The sequence below is a fragment of the Python bivittatus genome, unplaced genomic scaffold (assembly GCF_059951505.1).
Source record: "Python bivittatus isolate LINGU-HERP-01145 unplaced genomic scaffold, Pbiv_v1 ctg000350_np1212, whole genome shotgun sequence".
In the NCBI taxonomy this organism is placed as follows: domain Eukaryota; kingdom Metazoa; phylum Chordata; class Lepidosauria; order Squamata; family Pythonidae; genus Python; species Python bivittatus.
Window position 1 is genome coordinate 9,674,129 of NW_028277074.1, and position 20,558 is coordinate 9,694,686.

A 20,558-nucleotide genomic window follows, 5' to 3' on the forward strand; every position below is an offset into this window, starting at 1 on the left:
CTATAAACTGCCCTTTTGAGGAGTTAGGTTATTGAGAAGATGGTGGGCCACCAGCTGCAAAGAGCTCTGGAAGAAGGAAATTATTTAGACTCTTTTCAGTTCAGGCCTGAGCACAGGGTGGAAACTACATTGGCATACTTGTGGATCACTTATGGCAGGACATAGATAGGGGAAGCATGACCTTATTAGTACCATTAGATCTTTGGCAATCTTCAGTGCCATCTACCATGATATTCTTCTGGACTGGCTCCGAGGTGTTTGGAGCACTGTTCTTCAATGGTTCTGTTCCTTTCTAAGTGGGTGGGTTCATTGGTTCATATGGGGGGAGAGGTCAAACCCTTGGGATTTCTAATATTTAACATCTGCAAGAATCCACTGAAAGTTATCATCATGGTCTGGGCTTTGAAATCATCAATATGATGACAATACCCACTTATACATCTCTAACCCAAGCTATATGGAAGATGCAGTGGATGTCTTATCTCAGTGCCTGGAAGCTGTAAGGATCTGTAAGCTCTATCTACAAACAAAACAAACTAATATAGGATCATGTACAGCTTGAGTGTTATAAACTCACTTATACAGGGATGGGCAATGCATTGCCTCAAGATCATATGCAGTCCCCAAACTGTAGAGGCCCCCACAGTACTTTTTATAGTAAGGTGCAACACAATTTTCTACTATTTTTAGATAGAGGGTACACAAACATATGTCACCTAAAGATGTGCTTAACATGATTGGAAAGAAAAATACAACCTGTCCCAACAAAACAGAGAAATTCGGATCCTGCTTATTCTATATCATTGTCCTTCCCACTGCAGCTCTAACCCTTTAATAGTAAATAACCCCCCAACTAGTACAAGATCTCTAGTTCTTTGCTATACACCCTTACTCCGTGCCTCCCTCCCCCCCCTCTCTTTCTCAACTAATATTTTGAGCAACTTCTACATACTGTATATAATCAGTGTGAAATATTTGTGTAGGTGTAGCTTAACAACAGAATGTTATGCAATGCCATGTAATTTTACCTTAGTGAAAATAAAACAGCATGGCTTCATCTTCCGATGATTTGGTGCTTGTCTCAACAGCAACCATTGGGAAGGGAAAGAAATCCTCATGTTTTGTGTCTAAATAAAGGCCTATAAATGACACATTTTCTCAAAAAGGATCAGGTAATACAAAATATTCTGTGCTACTAACACTGCAGACTTTGGCTGTTTAACTATGAACCTATACTCTTAAGAGAAGATTAATATAGTCTTCCATAATTTGTCTACTAAGGACAGGCAGAATGAAATGAACAGTTGTTAAGTAGATTACCAGTGTTTCTTATGCCATGTATGTATTTGTTCTGGAGTGACAAAGCAGGGAGGAATAATCTTACTTCTACCCACTCTAAACATATACATATAATACACAAAATGTTATTTGATTACAATTTCCAAGGGAATATATTAAATACATATTATGATTAGAGCCCACCTCTCCTGATTTAATTAACCTATCATAATAGATGAAAGAATATAGGAAAGATTTAAAGTACTTGCAAGAAATCTTGTTCAGGATATTTAATCATATTCTGAGCAAAAGCAGCAGAGAAAAACTTTTCTTTAAAAACTTTTTAGCTTGAACAACCAATGAACAATTCCTTCATGCTAAAGAAAACTCAGTTTAATTTTCCAGAAGTGCTCACACAATAAATAGTTTTCTTTTCCCTCTTCACCCTAACTTTTCAAAAAACATTCTGTCAAAATGAGAAGCTGATGCTAAACTGTACATAGTGACCTTAGGGCATACTGGGAGGAAAGTAAGAACATGAAAAATAATAAATAATTACTTATGTAACAGTTACTGTAAAAGTATAAACATTACTCAAAATGTATGATTTCTCTGAAACAAAATAACTGAGCAATCTGTGAAACTAAACAAGTATTGATAAGGTAATTAGGAATATTTTTTCAAGTATCAACTCAGCTATGTTGATATTATGCATTTTAGTTTGGAAATGTTTTGCTTTTGATTGCTTCCAAATTTATAAAATATATTACCTGCTGATGCTCAATAATTACATTATTTATTGAAGTTAAACATTTTCAGATAGTAGATTAGGATGCCAATAGCAAAACATCTTGCATGACTTACATTTCAGCACAGTTGTAGATTTTTTTTTTTCAAGACTGAATGTGTTTTGAAATTCAGTCTTGTGAATGTGTCTTCAAAATTCAAAACAAGAAGGAAGGAAGGAAGGAAGGAAGGAAGGAAGGAAGGAAGGAAGGAAGGAAGGAAGGAAGGAAGGAAGGAAGGAAGGACGGACAATAACACCACTGAAAGGTAACAGTATTGTTACTTTCTGATATGGATGAGAAAGTGGTCAAGGAGAATTCTTTGAACTACTGATGATACCAGAGACTGTCACTGAACTTCAAGGCATGCCAATTTCACATTATTTATTTAATTGTAAATAAACATTAAAAATAAAATAAAATTATGCAAGGTAATTAGTGGGCCCTATGGGAAGTATCTACCCATGAAAAAATGTTGGGGTTCACAGAAGTTGTCTCCTATCAAAAGGAGAATCAAACCACATTTGAATCTGCTAATCTGACATATACATTGATGAAATCATTTTTCCTACCCCTACTCCTGAAGGTACTCTGTTAATTTATATAGATTGTGGCAGTATTCCACAGTCTTACCTGAAACCTCTGAAAAATCTAATAGAATGTATAAGCTTTATGTTTAATTTCCCCATTTTACATTAAAATAGCATGTTTATTTCATATTATAACTGATGCAAAATACTTACAGTATCCTGTGAGTCATTTTTGAATGGGTACAGTTACAAACGCATTCCATGAAATTATGCTTAAAAAATCAGGAAGGAATAATCTGCTGAGATCAAAATTATCCGGAAGCCTAAATAAATAAATGCAGTTGGAACATAGCAAAGAGAATACAGTTTTCAGTAGCTAATAAATTGCTGAAGAAGCAGAAGACAGGGCTGCAATATCTCAATCATTGCAGAAGGGAATAAGAGCAGTCCGCATGAAGAATTTGAACTGGAAACCTGGTTTGAGTTAGCATGTCTACAATTCTTGTCCCTCAGTACAGTGCTGTTTTGAATTACTGACCTTGTATTAGATATTTACACTGGAGAAAAAAAAGTTTCCAGTGTAGATTTATGGCACAGCAGACAAATTCTGTGGCTTTCACATGTTCAATTCAATATCTCTACTCCCTTGCCAATGTCCATTTCCTCATGCATGGACATTATCTTAAATAATTAGAGAAATGGAAACGCAATCAGTGGATCTTTTCTGTATAAGACCAGATATGACTGTTAACAATAGTTTTCTATTAATCTTGAACTTTGCTGACATGAATGCCTTAAAGTATATCTGATGGAAGAATACAATCTAAAGGACAGAGTATTTTTCCCCCCTTGTTTATCAATAATTATTAAATGTACACAATAAATATTATGTATTACAATTTTTATTGTTGTTGTTGCTGTTTTTATTACTTTAAAGTTGGTCTTTACTGTGAGTAATTCATCTGTGCATGAAGAAGAAAGTCACTGAGAAAATAATTGCTGGAAAAAGAAAACAATGTATAATATATTCTATAACATGTATAGTGAGAAAGAAAGTGTTGCAGAGAATATAGTCAATAAGAACAGGAATTGTTATGATTTTAAAAGGTAGAAATGTGCAGATACAATGCAAGAAAGCAGCAATCTCATCATTTGGGTATCATATAAGTGAGCCTTCATTTGTTATGTAATGTATTTTGAATATATAAGTATGATATGAGAGCACCAAGCTTCAAATATTTTGATGTGTGGAAATATTGACATTTTTTTCATTTATTCTATTAAGTAGTTATTGTTTTTGCTAATGTAGCAGTACTATAAATTAATTTCAAGTCAAGGAAGATATTGAAGCAATAAAAATCTCCAAATTAGTTTTTAAAAACATTATAAAATCAATATACCTTGGATATTTTTTTTCCTCTGATCTTTGACATATTGTTTTGTTCTTTGATGGAACATCAAATTATCCTCTAAAAGAGCTGAATATGCAGTGTATCTAAGCTAGTTTGCTTTAGCAAAGATCTAAATGGATTTTGAAACTGCTTGAAAATGTCAAGAGATTTATAAACAAATATTCATTCAAACAATCCCATTACAAGCACAGTTGGAATTCTTCAACTACTTTTTAAAATGTAATCTTCAATTTGGAAAGAAAATCTATCAGAGATCAATGATTCTACTAAACAGAAGAAATAATTTAAAATGTCACAATAGAATCAGTTGGCGTAAAAATGCACTGAGAAAACATGTGAACACCAAAATTTTGAATAAGGTGAAAAATGTATTAGATGGAACACAACTGTCAGGGGACATATTATTCCAGAATATGCTACATGATACCTATGGGTCACATATATACATCCTAAACACCTCCCCTAGTGACTATCACCTGACTTTTAGAAATATTAAGAGAGAGAGGGAGAGAATGAGAAAGAAAGGAAAGAAGGAAGAGAGGAAGGAAGGGAGGGGAGGGGGAGGGAGGAAAACTGGCATACTACACTGCATTTGGGTCCCATAAAGGTCCCAGAGGCATAGCAGAGAACATCCAGAGGAGCTAGTTTAATCTTCCAGTAGATGGTTATATAGCAGGAACAAAGTGGTATGCCTGTTACCAACATCCTCACAGCCCTGCCGGAATATCTCCATTCCCCAGGATACCCCAGGATACTATTCCTTCAGGGGAAAGGGGGCTACTTAGGAGCTAAGAGTGACACCATTCTGCCTCACATAATTGGAAAAAATTGTAAAATGGTGTACCACTGAGCCTTAACCTAAACACAGGAGAAAAGTACAAAGCTCAAGAAAAGAAAGAAAAAAAGTAATAACTTTGTTTGTGTCAGGTTTAAACTAGCAACCTTCTATTTAGAAGACAAGAATTATAGCCATTGTGCTACTATAACACTTACTGATAGGTCTAAAAGACAGAATAAAGTAATAGTATTAACATTTGCAATAACTTGACACCTTCTATAGTACTACAGTTAAAGAAAAACCTCTTCTTCCCATTTCTCATCCCTTAACAATAGCCAAATTATTTTTAAAAAATCGTCAATCAATCTTATTCAGCAAAAGCATTAACAGTACCAGTAATAATAACCTATATGTTTTAACTTTAAACAAATAAGTCTATTTTACATTTTGACTTATAACTTCCTCTAATAAGCAAAACATAGAAGATTTATCTGAATAGACATAAAGAATATCAATAATAATGACATATATTTTAAACTAAATCAAATAAGTCCCTTTCACATTCTAACCTATAACTTTCTGTAACAAATAAGATATAGAAAGTTTATCTCCGTATGAAAACAATCTTTAAATCCTCCTCTTACAATCCTGGTTAAAAAAAAAAAAAAGTCCAATAATAACAACCCAACATCTCAACTTATACAGTTTAACCCAGATCAAATAAATCCACTTTAAACTCATTTTTCTTACTTTGGAAAGGCTTGATCTTCAATCCCTTCTTCAAATAAAGTCCACATGTTGATCTCTTACCATTTTCTCCCTGTCTGTTTTCAGGAACAACTTCAGAGATTTGGCACTTCCCTTCCGTAATCCAAAATAAGATAACTCTCAAAGTCACTCTTCTGATTTATAATTTGAATGTCTCCTTTAATTGTTAAAACGTGAACCAGTATATTTTGTAGGTCCAATGTACCTTCTTTCTCCATATCATACTTGTAGTCAAACCCCTTTAAATCCATTTTCAAATCCACAACACCTTTTTCCATATCTTCCATATCACTTTTATAGTCTAGCAATTTTTTAAAAATCCATTTTAAGAACCCTATCTTAAATCATCCTCAGCCTCTGTTTTATCCAGTAGAATCTTTTCTTCTTCTCTATTATGATACCTCTATTAGATCCACTTTGAAAGTATCAGAAAATTTTAAAAGTCCTGAGTACATTGTTCCCAAACAGACTTTATTTCTTCTATAGTAAAATAATATTTCTCCATTATGTTAGTAGGTATTGTTTCCTTTAATTACTCTCTGATTCCCTCTAGTTAACCTTCGAAGCCCAGTCTTATATTTTATTTATTTTCAAAGTCAAAACTTTCCCACAGTAAGGTTTCTTACAATTAATTTCAAAATCACCAGCTGTATTTTTATAAAATTTGAAACAGTCCATAAGAACTATTCTTTCAAATCCATCTGGCCCTTAGCTGTCCACAATCAACATTCTCAACTCCTTTTTGCTATTTTCCCAAAGTTTTTTTTTTTTCTTTTTAATCTTTAAACTTAATTAAATCTTCTTTCTTCAAGGACAGAAGGAAATACTCCCAGTGTGTAGCAACTTGCCCTTCAGAAGGTTTTTAATTTCCAAATAAATTGATAATAAGTAGTTTCCATTGTCAATTAAAAGAGGAAGTGTAAGCAAATCTAGTGTCCTTTTGAAGCCTCTGAACTGTGGCTTGGGCTCAATGTTTCCTGCAACTCCCAGACCATTCAACCCACTTGAGATCAGTATTTTGCAATCTCTTCACAGGGAGCCTCTGTAAGGTGTACTTGTGGGAGATCCAGTCACCTCCTTTATGAAATGGTTCCAAAGAGCTGGACCCTGCAGTGGTTCCTCTTACCTGCCACGGCCATCAGCTTCACAAAAAATGGAGCCATCTTCAATCTGCCATTATTTCCCTGGAAGTCTCCTATCTCATTTCTCTAAATAAACAAAACCTTTAAAATATCATCAACTGGTGCTAGTCAGCAAAAATCTATTGAACAATACCAAAGGTAGCAACCCATCTATTTGAACCTTGATCAAATAAACCAACTTTATATTCTTTCTCCTTTCTGCTAACAATCTTTAGTTCCCTCGGATAATGTCCTAGCATCTGCTTTCTTTTTATACTCGCTTTGTCTCTTCTCACAAAATTGTTGACAACTTTAGCAAGCTGGATTTGTAACTCCAGTATAAAGAGGTTATCCAGGTCACTATTCTCACTGTCTCTTTTCATGAAATCATTGACAACTTTAACAAGTCCTTTTGTAAAGGTCATGCACATCACTCTTCTGTTTTAATTGTTAAAACATCAGCCAGTTTTGTTTGTATATCCTATAGTTCATTTTTTTGTATATCCACTATTTTATCTTTTTCTGTCTCCTTCTTATAGGCTGTCATTTTTAAATCCATATTTAAATCAATTTCAGTTTTATTTGATGGAACTTGTTCCTCTTCCATGACACCTCTAGTTTATAATAGCAGATATCTTTAAAATTATTTTGTGAGCCCAATGGTCATAAATCTCTCTCAACAGATCCATTGATGTACTCATTTCCTTCTGGTGCCCACTAGTGACCAACCTTTAAAATCATGGTATCAGGGTTTTGTTTTGTTTTTTGAAATGTAAACATAGAAAGTTTCCCATGGGAAAGATTCTTACAGTTAATTTCAAAGTCTTAATTCAAGTCCATCTGAACCCTTAACCTATTTAAAGCTTTCTAAAATCAACACTCTGTAATCACCCTTCTGCTGTGTCCCCCCCCTTTTTTTTTTTTTTTTTTGCAAAACCTTAAACTTGTAATTAAAACTTCTTCCTTAAAGGACTGAAGAAAAACTCATCCAGTGAATATGATAAAATTTGCATTCTGAAGGTTCTCAAATCTTAAAAAGCAGTTAAAAAAAAGGTAAAATCCAAAGTGATTAAGAAGTGAATTTCAGTTGAACCTTAAGTCCATAAAGACTACATCAACAGCTATGAGGCCGATGGAATCCCACGACTCCCAGCTGCTTGCAAGCCGACCGCAAAACCTCAGTTCCTGCCATCTGCTCACAAAGAACAGCTGTCTGGAGTATGTATGAGTGATCTCAAGATCTCTCCTTTCTCCAGAGAGGAGAGTCCAGATCCAGCATCCAGATGCTGTTTTCATCTGTAATGTCTCCTGCTCTCCACAGGACATCAGTTTTCCATTTCCTCACCAGAAGTCTCTCTTCACTGCACTCAATTTTTCTTCCAAATCTGTGTTTGTTTAAGAGCTCATCTACATAGAACTATAAATATGCTTTCTTCCCACCCTTGATACTGGTGACCCCATAGCTTACCCTGTACTATGCCTCTGCAATGAGGTTGAAGGTGCCTTTTCACAATGCAGCATGTGGTAGTTTCAGAGGGGTGATTGGTTAGACATTGGAACTAAGGGATAGACCACCAGCAAGAAGCAGATGGAATGGGACTGGGCAGATTTGCTGGATCTTGCTATAATCCACCTGCTTGCTTACAAATTACCAGGCAGGCTAGGGGAGAAATAGGACCTTTAGGAAGAAATCTGCCATTCATGCTTAAGGAAAAAGAAAGAGTTAAAAATATTCCAGCTTTTTTTCTCTTTTGTACTTAGAGCTGCAGAGAAAATTGACCTTTTTTATTCCATTCTTTGGGCCTATTAAATATATATATTTATATATATATTATTTATATATATTTATATATATATATATATTTATATATATTAAATATATATATATATATATATATATATATATATATATATATATATGGAAGCCAAATATGCTCCACTGAATGAAGGCTTTCTCTTGTGGAAAACAAGAAACAACACTGAAACTGTTTCAGGCACTTCACTTTCTGCAGCAGAATGGCATGAAAATAGCAAGGAGGATAAATCCTTAGAGAATATTAACCATGCCAATTTCAACTGGATACCTTCAAGAGTTACACTGCAATAAATTATTGAATTATTTTCCCTGCAATTCTTTTAAGGCAGAGATAGTAAAAGTGAAGGCCAGAAAGCCCAGCTGCCTCCACACTGTTCTGCAAAAGCATATGGAAGAAAAACTGAACCTGGACATTTACAGCTTAAAAATAAAAGCTTGGCTTCACAGTCAAGAAAGCTAAATGAAAACTAGCTCTTATCTTTAAAATATTACCTTTTGAAAAACTGGCAGTTTTGAAGGAGTCATCTCAAGTAACCTGCCTGCCAGTGTGAGTGAGCATTTCAGGGTGTCAGCCAGAACCTTTCTCTTTGGCATTCTCTTTGCTGGACAATTTTGAGGATGATGTGTTCTTCCTTTGTTTCTGCTATATGTCTGCTTCTACAGAGGTTCTACACAGCTATGGAGCCAGTTTGGTATGGCAGTTAAAGGAACCAGACTAAAAACCAGGTGACTGGCAATTCTAGTCCAGCTTTCACCACAAAGCCAACTGAAAACTTTGGGCCAGTCACTCTCTGGCAGCCGTTGGAAAAAAGTAGTGGCAAACCACTGCTGGAAATATCACCAAGAAATTTGCAGAGACTTCTGGAAGATATTGAGGTCAATACTGACTTGATGGCACAAAATAAAAAAGGAAAGGAAAGGAAAGGAAAGGAAAGGAAAGGAAAGGAAAGGAAAGGAAAGGAAAGGAAAGGAAAGGAAAGGAAAGGAAAGGAAAGGAAAGGAAAGGAAAGGAAAGGAAAGGAAAGGAAAGGAAAGGAAAGGAAAGGGGCTATAATCTTTTCTTTTTTTTTTTTAATCTAAAGATGAAAAGTGACTTGGTCATCAAAGCACCTTTGGGGCCAATCCTGGGTTTGTTTGTTTTTTCCTTCTATGTTTGCTTTTTAAGATCAAGTGAATGGATTCATATGCCTAAAAGTGAACTTTTCTCCAAAATGAATTGGTCTAAAATTAGGGAAGAAGTTTGTGAATGGGTGTTTCTTCAAATGTCTATTGCTTTCTTCAGACACATCCAGACAGCCAGTTGAATATGCTTTCTTCTAGTGAGGTGCACAGGCTATAGCAGGACCCTGTACTTTATTACCCCATTGTGCAAAAGTAACCTGTTAAGTGACTTGTCTGTCAATTGAGTCTTTTGTATATAGAAAAAATAAAAATCAGCTTATTTTCCTTTTTAGTGGATCCAACAGGAAAGCTGTTATGGATGTGGGCATCAATGGTGGGTCAGATGTAAGGGGGGGGGGGGGAAATAAAGAAACATTGCAATATCACAACCCACACTCTGCCTATGTTGTACTGTTGTACTGTCATGCAAGTAGGAAAGCTAGCTGTAGATGCACTGGTGAGGGCTAGAAGTGGGAAATAAATCTTATTTGAAGACACTGAACCAATGAGGCATCTCTGACCATTTCAAGGACATACTCTCAAAATATATTATTTTTGTTTTATTAAAAAAAATTCATATGAGATCCAGAGGAATTATATATCCACTGATTTACATGTATGTGTGTGTGTTTGTGTGTTTGTGTGTATGCATGAGGGCATACGATCTTCTTCATGAAAAGAAATATTTAGTATTGAAGCAAGGGATGACAGATCTGGACTTATTCTTCTATTTTTATCAATCTGTGAGTCCTCCAATAAAATAGCAAAACAATACTTAAAAGCTTTTTCCCAGTATCGTTAAAAAATTTTAAATGTTTTAAACTAATAATATATTGGTTGCTGAATAATTAAAAACACCAAGACAGCTATATTTATAGATATCTATTGTTCTCTCAATATCTCATGATAGATTTTGGAAAAGACATAGTATTTCAGCTGAATAACACTAGAGAGTAATCTAACTGGGATATTGTCCCTGAGCTGCCAAGATTAGCTGCTTCAGTGAACCCTGTTTAATAAGAAGTATTATGCAAGAAAGCTCCCCACATTGCTCTCCCAACAGAAACATTTTTGTTTTAATTCTTACTAGGACTAATGCACAGATAAAATTAAATTACAGAGGTTGAAGAAAAGCAATATTTGATTAAAATCAATTAAGCACAACATCCTCCTGTACCATAATCCCACAGAATCATGTCATTTTGTGTTACAAGTTTCGTTATGGCAATGTTTGGGAGCTGACATTTCAATGTCCTGACATTTTGCCATGCACCATTTCATTGCAGTAGCACCTCGTTGTGCAGCATCTTGAGAATGACATTTCATCATGGACATTGTCTAGCACATTCCTTCATGCTCCATCTCACTGTTGACATTTTTGTCATTGAGATATTTTTATCTTTCTAAAATGATAGTGCCATCATTGTACAAACAATTAAATTATATTCATTTGAAATCTCAGTGGTGTGGGCATAAATTTAAATCAACCTCTACAACAAAGGGGAAATCAGAATGCATTTCCATGATTAAAATCAATGTGATTGAGATAGTTTCCTCTTTATCCTCAAAGCAAATTGTGCTATCATTTCTTAAAATATAAATCAGCAAGTCAATAGATATTTTGAAAATTACGTTGGGAGTAAATGCAGATCATTGACTACAAGCATCTCTCTTTTGTCTAGAAGAGAAAATGTCATTAAGGACAAAACTCTGAACTGTATTGTTTTCAATGTTTGCATTTAAAATTGTTCTTTCTACAATAGCGCTTTTGTCAAAGCAGCAGTGTATTCAAATTGAAACCAAAAAAAATCCACATTTTTAAGCAACTTGAAAGGAAACAGTTCATCAGTTTTTCTGGATGTGACATTTTCAGGTGATCCTGTAAAGCACAAATATCCAGTCCTCACTGGAAGGCTGTGAGGTTTTCAGTGGTAAGGAATTGCTATAAGAAATTAGATGCATTTACATCTACATTTCAGATGGAAGGCTTAGCTCCATATAATCCAACTTGTCAAATGCCATGCTTGATATCAGTGACAGCTGAACATTAATTAAAAATGGTGCAGCAAGACTCTAGATAATTATTCAATTAAAGCTCTTTTGCTGTCTTTCTCTAAGCTGTTCCTCTAGCCTATGAATAAGGAATCAGAAATCTTGCTGAATTTCAGCTGTGATTGTTCTCAGGCATTGAACTCCCAGCATATCTGGGAAATGCTGTAACCCATATAGCTATCGACATCTCTACCTATGGAAACAGATACAGCTAAAGCATTTGAAACAGAATGTGGCTGTCTGAATATGTAAGAAAACCTGATATGGTGTCACCTTAAACAATATATATAGTGGTTATAATGGTAGTGGTGGTTCTTTAGACCAGTTTTTAGAAATTACAGATTGTGACAGCATGTGATTGCCCATGGTGCTCTGTTATCTTCTGCTATCCAACCATAGAACAACTGCAGTATTATTCTTTTGAACTGAAAGCAGAACTTGAGAGAAAAGAGATAGTATATTTTTTCCATAGGAAAAGGGACAGCTGCTGTGCTGGCAAGGAACAGAAGAAAGCTGGAGGCTGAAATGAAAGACTTCTGGAAAGGGGAAAGGAGGAGGTGCAATGGCTGGCAAACAAAATGGATTTTTGACAGCATTGGCTGTTGGAGGTTTGCTGTTGTTTTTGCAGTTGTTTATTCCAGGAGAGCTGGGGATAAGAGTTTTCAAGTGGAGGAAAGTCTGAAGACACACTGAACGAAGAGGAAGAGTGATATGAGACAAATCTACCCAAAGACAGAACAGAAACAATTTTCTAACAGCCAGAAAAACAGACTGTAAGAGACAAAGTGCCAGCCTGCATAATTAAGTCCCTTTATTCCTAAGTAAGAATTAGAATATAGTGATATCTATATATAGTCCATTATATATAGGCTGTGTGCACATATAATACAGAACGAATTCGCTTTAAAAAGCCTAGACAGACATGCTTAACCCTAACCTCTATTTATTGCTTTATTGTTGCCTGTTATAGGGAGGTGGGAGCCCTGCAAAAGCTGCTGCAATGAATTACTGCCTGCTAACAAAACTGAGTGCTTAACCTTGATATCTGTCAATAATAATAATAATAATAATAATAATAATAATAATAATAATAATAATAATATAAAAAAGTGGGGGGTCAGAGGAATATGTGCTGTATGTCAAGTCCATGTGACGGGGATAGCATGATAAGAGGAGTGATTTAATTTGAAGTTGAGCAGATTATGACTGCTTTCTTCCATAGGAGCTTCCTTTGTCTTCACTGTGTTAAAAGTTGCTTGAAGTCTCATGACTTTGAAGGCTAAGATAGTAGAACATTCCTCAGTGGCAACATTATTAGATTATAAGCCTCAGATCCACTCCCTGCTAATTTCAGACACAGAGGAAAGATTCATAAAGGCTTGACTGTCATTTAATAGCAAGTGTCAAGGGATTAAATTGTTTTACTCCTGATTTTATTGTTGGCTGTCTGATTTTACTGTTTTATACATTCTATGTTTTAATTATTTATTTATTAAACAAGAAGAGTGTTATTTTTTTTAAAAAATGAATTATTTTTATAGGAATTGTTCTGTGGGATTGCTAATATATACTTAAACTTTAACATCATAGAGGTTTGAGAAAAGTAGATTTAAGACAGGTAACAAGTTATAATTTTGAAGATCATGTTCCTTTCTTTGTGTGACACAAATATACATACAGATATTACTGGCATAGATATACCTGAACCTAAGACTTAGTTTTAAAAAACAGAAATTTGGAGGTCTCAGTGGTACAAAAATGCTATTAAATATGAAGAATTGTTGCCTAATCATGCTTTCTAAGAAGAAAGGATTATATTTTAGATATGCCTTTCTGAGCTAGTTGGAAGAGGAAGAAATATCTCACCATAAACTATTCATAGAGGAAATGCACTTTCTGCCATGTTACCATATTTTTAACAATCTGATTTGTGTCTTCAAGTTTCTGTATTCCATTTGAAATTAAAAAATAAAATATATGACCAAGTTTTTTTTGATACACATGCAAATTTTAATATGCCCAGAATTACCTTTGCAAAAAAAAAAAAAAAAAAGTTTCAGGGAAGCACAAGTACTTATACTGCAAACCCATGAAGGATGAATCAGTCAGTAGAGGACTTCTATGAAACTGCTGAAACACAATAACTTGGTCTGATAACCTTCTTAGGTTGCTAATTCTTGCCAGTCAATCAGGAATATTAGCAGCAATGGCCCTGGCTTCAAAATGGTGGGCACAACTGGGCAACCATGTTCCCTCTGAACATGTATTGCATGCTTATAAAAAGGGGCAGAGTTTTGATCAGGCATAGCTGCCATTTTGAAGACAGTGACTGTCACTGTGGATGCTCCTGCAGCTAAGCCAGACTCCACTTGAAGACAGACCTATAAAAGGTCATTCTGCGGCTCATGGTTCATGAAACTGCTGAACATGTGGCAAGCTGAGAATTCATTTCTATAGAGAAAGGCAGTGGGTTGGAATCCTAATATTTCTTCCAAGGGTATTTGATCCTGTCCAATATAGACACTTCTGGCAGCTTGCCATTCTGTATTGGGTGACATTAGTCTTGTCATACTGATGCCTTGAGCACTCAGTGGTAGCTTATCAGGCTAGCTGCTTTCTCAGACTGCAAGTTTTGGTTCAAGCTTAGGAGATGAATTTCTGAAGTAATTAGAACTATGTATTTTGACATCTTAGATACTCATGTAGTATCTATAGTTGTTACAGCTCCTAGCCAAAAGAACAACTGAGAGATTCTGGAAACTGCTGTGAAAGTTATTTTCAATAAAATAGTCATCTTCTTCTTAGAAGAAGAATTGCATGCATATTTCAAACTAGTTTGAACCTACTACCTCAATGCACACTTACTTCTCTACTGCCTTGTTCTGAGAATTCTATTATGGAAACTGCTGAGGGAAATAGGTGCAGCACCAAACTCTGAAAATCAGTGCAGGTATTGTGAATGAAGCAAAATGTTGGTTGCCAAGAGTGGGGGTGAAAATATCACACATTGGTTTTGGGATAGGATGAGCCATTAGTAGGAATCATTGATCCTAAATAATTACAGAACTCAAAGTACAATTTGGGAAAGGAGGTACTCAAGAATAGCAAATGACAACACTGACAAACAGAACAAAGTGGCCTTCTATTGCTTCATTATTGAATGAGTTCATAATCTAAATTCTTACTGCACTGAACTTTAAAAGTTATAAGGAGCAATAATATTAATAAATGTTTTATATCCATCAGATCCTGCTGCTCATCACTCATATCCAAAATCACTTTTTGATCTCATCAACAAAGGAGTGACTAATAATGTTTGTCATAAGGCATCCAGTAACATCTAAAAGCCTCTTTATCCTCATCAGATAAATTCTCACATTTATTGTAAGACTAACATTTTAAAATTGAAAAATTATATTTTCAGGAGAGCTATATAACTTATTCCCATCTTTAACAATGTTTTATCTTTTTTTAATGTGATTTCCCAAGATCCTACGAGTATTTTCCCAGTGTTTTTGATATAAGTAATGAATTTAAATATCTCGGAACTCATCTGCAATGTCACTTGCTTCAGTATCATTCAACAGAGACTTACTGAAATACCAACGTCCAGATGGTTTAATAAGCTGTTATAGTTGTAAATTTCAAGCAATTGGGCTATGATCTGATATGTGATAAAATCTCTTGAAATAATATTTAGGAAACCAAAGTAATTAAGGCTATAACATTTCTGACACACAGCTAAATGACAAGAATGAGAAAATGTCAAGGGTCAATCAACTCTATGTATGTTCTAATTGTAATAATCTCATAAATTATTGTCTTTTTATGGATAGGAATATTCCTAATTTATTATCTAAACTCTGATTAAAATCTCCCCCCAAAATAATATGATTGCAACATATATGATCTAAATAATGAAAATACTCATGAAACATAGCAGATAATATAAATTATGTGAATCTAAAACTGACCTTCTGCAATTAGATTCTTGCAAAGCAATTACTAGTTGCTCTTTGACTATGATTAAAAAAAGTGACTTTGAATATAAATAAAGCACTAGGGCTGGATGGATTTCCTGTAATAGTACAAACTATTTAATATTTACTTACTCCTCTATGAATCATAAAATAATTGTTGTGTTTTAATTGTTTTAATTCTTGCATTTTATTTTTATATGCTACCCAGAGTCACTGTTGTGAGATGGGTGGCTATATAAATTATTTAAAAAAAAAAAAAGAGTTTGAAAATGCTATTTTATCTTCTTCATTTAGTGAAGTATATGTTACAGTTAATACCAAAACCCAATAAATATTATACTGCATGTGCTAACTATTATCCTATTTCACTGATTGCTGTAGATATTAAAATATTAATTGATGTTTTAACTAATAATTTAAACCAATTTCTTCAGAGGTTAAGAATTATGAAATGGGCTTCATTAACACTAGATTAGGTAATATTAAGCTAGTAATAGGTTTGGTTGATTTGAACAAAAAAGATAAAGCCTCAATTCTCATTTGATGCAGAAAAAGCTTTTGAAAAACTGTACAGAACATATATGTATGGTACTTTAGAAGAATGTGGATTTTCCAAAGGATTTATAAAATAGATCCAATTCTCTATAAGCCCTCTAAATCTATGCTGAAAGTCAATGAACTTTTTAATCTACTTTTTATTGTATAAAGATACTGGAGAAGGTGTTTATTCTCTCCTTTGATTTTTGATATTTGTTTGAACCCTTGCCTTATACTGTTAGACAAGATTATAACGCCTGGAAAGGAGGGTTACATAATTTAGTAGAATATAAATAGGTATTATAGGCTGCTATTTTTAAAATTTTTGATCTTCCCACTTTGATTCCAAGTCTGAAGCACTAGATTAACATGTTTGGGTGAAATATAGGATACTGTGTTAGCTGGTACAAGTCAGAATTGATGCCAATACGCAAAGATTTAGTCATTCATATATTAAATGATTACCATCATTGTATATGTACTGGATTTATTATTTAGGTATTCTTATTCCATATCATGTTTCTCAAATAATTACATTTGATATAGTTACAAATAATTACATAATTACAATAATTGCAAATACTTATATAAATTACATTTATAATAATTAATTATGAATAACATATATAAAGATGTTTTCTAGGGTATTGTTAATGGAGGTTTCATTTTTTAACCTTGGAGGTACAAGGTAAACATACCCGAGCAATAGCATTTTCAGTTCAGTTTCTATTTAACAGAAACAATCACTAAATCCTATAGGAAAAAAAGCACATTATTAATATTTATACCTCTTAGCAATATATCAACTTAATATGCAGATTTTAAACAGTGGATGGAATATGTAATTGGAGACAGCCATTTTGTCTAAAAAATGGGAAACAGAATTTAATTTTACTTGGATTATAATTCTACATATGGAGTTGTCCCACATTTAAAATGTAGGCTTTTCTTAACACATAATCTTAATATTCTAGTTTTCAATTATCTCTTAAATTAGGAAGGCTCTTTTACTGTTCAGAAGAAAATTATTGCAATTCTTTATTTTAATTCATTGTTTATATTGTGGTTATTATTGCACTGATATTTATATACACATTGAATTTTTAAAACAACCTGCACTTTTTAAAAAGACATAAAAATATTTAGTTATAAATAACTAATGAAATACTGAAGATTCTTATCTAACAAATTTAGTCTTATTTAATTCTACAATGCTTAATTCCCTGTTATTCACTTTATGTTTATGTTTATTTTTGCTTTTTTTGCTTCCCCCCCCCTTTTCTTGTTTTTTTTTTTTTTCTTTTTCAAATGTTTGATAAAACTATAATAAAAAATAAGCAGTTGAAAACTGTTTTAACCTCAAATTTCAACAGAATACAGCTAATTCAGCAAAGATAATATTCTGGACATTGAACTTGACTGCATTTATTTAGAACATGAATTAGGACAAAACAAGAATCAGGCTCATTAGTTGCAATGTAAATATAAAACAATTTAAATGCTATACAAAAGTTACTCAAACATTATTTGGATAAAGGCCATAATGAACAAGAGATAAAATTTTGTGCATATGGAATGCTAATGATAAAACTCCCTCCCTCCCTCCCTCCCTCTCTTCTCTCTCTGTCTACCTGAATGAAGATTGTGTTTGGCATTCTGTCATATTATTAAGATCCTTGTTTTACAAACTCTTGTTTTTTCCAGTACACTGTTATCCTTCTAAAATCATAATGTAGTGCAAGTGCCTGCAATGTTATTCAGATTATTGGTTCAGTTCAGATTATTGATCGTAATGGGCTTTATATTTCCTTTCTTACATTCAGTTTACAGTATATGTTTGTACTTACATTACTGAGAATACTCAAGGTATTAATTGGCAGAATGGCAAGTGCTGGACTATATTTCAAGAGTAAGCACTAAATTGTAATTTCAGTTATGTTAACAGAGTGTTAGGTATTGGGGAGGGGTTAAGATTTGAGGCTACTGAGGAAGCATTCAAAATGCATTTGGTCTACCTGGTGCCAAGGTTTCTTTGACATTTTTGAAACAATTCATCTCTCCCACACTACATTCTACTTCTACCCTGAGACAGGAGAACAAAACTGTTAGCAAAAGGCAACATTTTGTTCATAGACTGTTACAGGCCGTTTAGTTTTCACAATTTTGGAGACTATATTTTGTAGGGGTATTCTGTGTATGCTTATCATTTATAACAATATTTATCATTGAGCAATCTACAGTATTTCAATTGCACGACAGCATTTAATCTTGAGTATTTTTTTTTCATAAATCATCTAATTTGGTTTACATTTCTACTATACTTAATAAAGAAATATCTCAATTCTTACTTTGTCTTTATATCATTTATGCTGAGATGCAATGAAGCTGGAGTGGCTCAGGGTCCCTGACTTCCCCTTCCTTGGATGGATGGGATATGGAGGTCCCCAGCCTTGGGAACTGGGTGACCTGGATTGGAGGATAATGCAGCCTTTGGGGGGATATGTGTGGGCCAAAGTATTACAGTGGTGATGGGCATGGGGAGATAGGCAGGAGACAAGGAGTGAACTGTTCTTGGGGAACTTGGGACGAATGTCTTATACAAGCTTCACATTCCAGCTCCTTGGTCTCAGTCCCTGTACCCAGTCAACAGACCTTCAGAGGCCCGGGCTTTCAGCTACTGTTTCTAAATGCCAAGTCAGTCTGTAATAAGGCCTCCCACATCTGTGATTTAATTGTTGATGACAGGGCTGACCTGGCATGTATTATTGAGACCTGGCTGGGCATGGAAGGGGGTATGGCTCTTTCTGAGATATGCCCAGCTGGGTTTTGGGTGTGGCATCAGCTGAGACCCTGGGGCAGGGGTGGAGGTATGGCAATCATTATCTGGGAATCGCTAAAGTTTTTCAGGGGCGTTGTACCACAGGTCACTAAATGTGAGACACTGTTCATTAAGTTGGGCTCTAGGGATCAGTTGGGATTGTTGCTATTATACCAGCTTCCCTCTTCATAGCAACCTCCCTGCCTGAGCTCCTTGACTCTATCTCTGGGTTGGCAGTAGAGTTCCCCACACTTATGGTCTTGGAGGACTTCAATCTGCCTTTTCTGGAGGTGGGGTCTCAGGTCACTTAAGAATTCATGGCCACCATGATGGCTATGGGCCTATCCCAGGTCATCCAGAGCCTGCCATGAGACTGGTCACACATACCAGATCTGGTGTTCCTCTCAGAGCAGTGGCTATTTGATCTGAAACTGGGGGAGCTTTTGGTGTCCCCGTTGTCATGGTCAGATCATGCCCTGATCACCATGGGATTCTTTGGCACCAGTATCCACTGCAGGGAGGCTAGGCCTATTAGATCAGTCTGCTCCCAGTGTCTAATGAACCTGGATGGGTTTCAGAAGAAGCTGACCTCAACTGGACTGTTTTGCCATTGTTCTTATGCTGGGCCTGACAAGGAGCAGATGGCAGTCGTGGCTAGGAAGGCCTTTGCACAACTTCATATTGTGTGCCAGTTGCACCCATTCCTAGATCGAGGGCCTCTACTGATAGTCACTCATGCCCTAGTCCCCTCCCGGTTGGAATACTATAATGTGCTGTACATGTGGCTGCCCTTGAAGAATATCTGGAAGCTTCAGGTGGTGCAAAATGCAGCAGCATGGGCAGTTATGTGTGTTTCTAACAGAACACACATTACACTTCTGGTCCACAAGCTGCATTAGTTACCAGTCTGTTTCCAGGTCCAATTCAAGGCCTGGTTTTGACCTTTAAAGCCCCACATGGCATGGGACCAAGTTATTTGAGGGACTGCCTCTCCACAATTACATTTCCCCATCCCATCAGATCCAGCAGAGAGGGAATGCTGCAGGTCCCATCGGCTCAGGAACTTCATTTGGCAGGTCCTAGGTGGTGGGCCTTTTCTGCTGTGGCACCCATGTTATGGAATATCCTCCCCACCTCCAAAGTGAGGTTGGCTTCATCACTGCTGACCTTCCTAAGGTTCCTCAAAACCTGGTTGTGCCACCGGGTCTGGGGACCGCAGGGGACTGGTGAATTATTGAAGTGGCTCCATTATTATTAACATTTCTTCACCTCATACTTCTTCTCTTTTAGGTTTTTTCTTTTTTTAATATTAGTAATAATAATAATGGTTTGGTATTTATTAACTAATTGTTTTTAACCTTGTTGTACACCGCCTAAAGTCACTTGATTTTGAGATGGGTGGCTCTATAAATTTGACAAACAAGCATACAAATAAATAAAATTCATCAGTTTTTTTTTCAACTTCATTTTTATTTTATTCAGAACATGAATGAGTAAATCATACTGTTGGAGGTGCAATTAA

General features: G+C 35.1%; 1 long non-coding RNA gene across 1 annotated transcript in view; it reads right to left on the reverse strand.

Moving 5' to 3' along the window:
• The window catches only part of LOC148215115 (uncharacterized), a 50,611-nt gene that overhangs the window by 13,215 nt on the left and 16,838 nt on the right, over positions 1 to 20,558 (reverse strand). The gene's annotated exons all lie outside the window — the stretch shown is intronic.